Source organism: Gavialis gangeticus, unplaced genomic scaffold, assembly GCF_001723915.1.
Source record: "Gavialis gangeticus isolate Ggan-Ray unplaced genomic scaffold, GavGan_comp1, whole genome shotgun sequence".
In the NCBI taxonomy this organism is placed as follows: Eukaryota; Metazoa; Chordata; order Crocodylia; family Gavialidae; genus Gavialis; species Gavialis gangeticus.
Window position 1 is genome coordinate 201,604,516 of NW_017729032.1, and position 3,433 is coordinate 201,607,948.

Below are 3,433 nucleotides of genomic sequence, written 5' to 3' on the forward strand. Positions count from 1 at the left end.
GGGGTCTTTAAGAAGAGGCTGGATGCCTACCTGGCTGGACTCATTTGAGTCCCGTTTCTTGTTTTTGGGGTTTTTGTTGTTCTCCCGCCCTGGCGGGGGGTCGGGCTAGAAGATCTACTAGGTCCCTTCCGACCCTTAATCTATGAAACTATGAAACTATGATAAGTGCAGAGTGCTTCATCTGGGGAGAAGTAACCAGTGACATGAATATAGGTTAGGAGGAAATGTCCTGGCCAGCACAATGCCTAAAAAGGACCTTGGGGTTATGGCTGATCACAGGATGAACATGAGCCACCAATGCGATGCTGCAGTCAAAACAGCTAATAGTATACAGGGATGCATTAGCTGATGCAATGTGAGCAAGGCTAAAGAAGTGATACTTCCACTCTACCCAGTTGGACTACTGTGTCCAGTTTTGGGTGCTGCACTTCAAAAAAGATGTGGAGAATCTTGAAAGGGTTCAGAGAAGGGCCACAAAAATGATTAAGGGCCTGGAGGGCAAACCTTATGAGGAAAGACTAAGGGATCTGGGACTATTCAGCCTGGGTAACAGGAGACAGGGTGGGGACCTGGTGGTCATCTATAAGTATGTAAGGGGTGAATATCTGGAGTTGGGAGAAAAACAAACAAACTGTTCACTAGGGTGCCTCAGGGAAGGACAAGGAACAATGGCCATAAACTGCAGCAGCCATGGGTCCACTAGGGACTGGCCAGGGTTACTCCACATTTGTGCTCTGCCTGTGAAAACTTAAACAATATGGAGGAGTGGTCTTGCTCTCTGAGACCATCCCCTTTGTCTGGATAGGTATTCTGGGCCAGTCTTATTGCAGTCCTCCACCCCAGAGTCCCCAGTAGCTCCTGGTTTCTCAGCTCTGGTCCAGGCAGCTACAGTATGTGGCCTTAGCTTAAGGCTCTGGAAGAAATTAATCAAGTAAAACAAACATAGAAAACCAGGGAGGCAGTGGCCTTCCTCCTACTCACATGTCTTTGTCGGGCGCTGGCCTGTCAGATCCTCAGCCATTCTCTCTTCCTTGTTCCAGGGTGGCATCTTCCCAAAAAACTGTGCCCCCCTCTGGAGCATCCCCTGTGTCTCCAGGATGTAGTACAGTCAAGTGCGCCAGCCGGGAGCTTACAGCTGCCTTGCTGCTGCTGCTCCCCATCTCCCTGTCCCATGCTGGCTTTTAAAGGTATTTCCCAGTGATGGCAGATAACATCACATCCCTGTGCTGCTCCAGCCGCACTGAGAGTATGCTGATAAAGCATATGCGTGGTGATACTCGCCATCACGCATTTTCCACTGTTGTGCCTGGGCCAGGTAATCCGTCTCAGGTCATGGTTCTCTCTGGGTCATGTCCTCAGGCTTATGTGCTTTCCTCGCCACCTCTGCCTCCAGCACCATGGTCTCTAGCCCCTTGGGGCTGTCTCCTCGCGACATGGTGCAGTCCCTAACCTTGGAAGTCTTCAAGAAGAGACTGGACAGACACCTTGCCTGAATCATTTGATCTCAGCAGTATTGCTACCCAGAGCAGGGGGGTTGGACTTGATGATCTTTCGAGGTTCCTTCCAGCCCTTAATTTTTATGATTCTATGATCTTCCCAGTGACGGAGAGACAGATGATACCTCAATAGTTTCCACAGTCAGACTTATCTCCCTTTTTTAAAATGGTGACAATATAGGTATTCCTTCAGTCAGTAGGAATTTTCTCAGTATTCCAGATTTTGAGAAACAGTGTGTCAAGCTTGTTGGTCATAGTTTTCCCACCAACTTTGAGGACCTCAGCTGGTATGCTATAGGTCCAGATACTTTGCTGTTCTTCATCTGTCTTATCACCTGGTCAACTTCTTCAGAGGTTAGCGGACTGGCAGGTGATTCCTGTACTGGATGCTATGGGATAGATTTGTTGTTTTCATCAATCACCATTGATTCTTGGTTCAGGGGCTTTTGATAGTAGTCCTTCCAGTGTTTTTTTATGGAAACTCATTGTCTTTGAGGAGTGTACTGCCATCTTCAAATCTAAGTGGGGTGAGTCTGCAGGAGCTTGGTCCATGCACAGCCTTAACTGCACTGAAGAAACTCCACACATCATGATTGTCAATAAATTGTTGGATTTCTTTAGCCTTCTCTTCCCATCATTTGTTTTTGAATTCTTGAATCTTCCTCTGTGCTTCAGGTTTAAGCCATTGAAAAATTCCCTGCTTCTGACTGGATGTAGGATGGTTTTGCCAGTCACAGAAAGCTTTTCTCTGCTGATCTAGAAGGACTTCTATCTCAGTGTTGTTTTCATCAAACCAGTCCTAGGGGTATTCAACTGATTCTATGTAAGCCTCATGGATGGACTCCTTTAGAGCTTGCCAGTCTTTCACAAGTGTTATTATTTTCAATCTTAAGACTGGGACTTTCTTCAATGAGCTTTAGTTCAAGTGCCCCTGCTGCCATTTTTAAGTGTGGGGATGCTGATTCATGAGATGTGGGAGGCTGCTGCAGTGCGGTAATTGCTACACTCAAGCAGACTCAATTAATCAAGTCTGCTCCGATACATGGTAATTACAGCACATTCAAGTAGCCTCCACGCTTATATACAGGCACCCCTGGATTCTCAGTTGGTCTCCTACCTAAGTAGTTACCAAGCCTAAGACTGCTTAAGGTCTAAGACAGGGGTGGGCAATTATTTCAGCTGGAGGGACACTTCATGAGTTTTGGTGAGCTGTTGAGGGCCACAAAAGTAGACCTACCACTTGACACCTGCCCTACCCCATTCCCTGGTCACCACCTTGGGACCCAAATTCCTGCCTCTAACCCCTGACCTTTGCCACTCAAAGTCCCTCTCCTTGCCCCAGAAGTACTTCTTTTGAGAAGGGGGGGGAGCGGTTGCCATCTTGGAACCAGAAAAAACCCAAATCATATACTAAAAATCAACCATCTACTCTAACATATTTTAATTTTATTTCAAAAAATATTTTTGTCCTGACTTACGTGTGTTTGTGTAGTGCATATAGAGATGATTGTATAATAGCTCAAAATAAAGTCTTACTCTTGTAAATTGTGTGTTGGCAGGTGTGGGGTGTGTGTGTGGGGGAGTGTGTGAGGTGTGGTTATTGGGGTGAAGGGGTTGTGTGTGGGGGATGTGTGGGGGATCTACCCCTAATTTTGGATATTAAGCAAAGATGGGCATGAATCAAAATCCCTGAATACAAGCAGTCACTCAATCCAATAAAATTCTGAGCTCTTCCCATATGTGCTTTTGTATCAGCCTCTAATCTTTCAGTTTTCCAGGAATGGATGCTTTCTAAACAAATGCATTAGCAAAAAATTACTCTATCAAAACCAAACTAATGGAATAGAACCATCAAAAAGTTAAAATATAAACCAAACTCCAAAGATGTTTTAGTGTTTCTTTCTTAGAACCAATGCCTTTTCTTTTCTCTCTCTGAT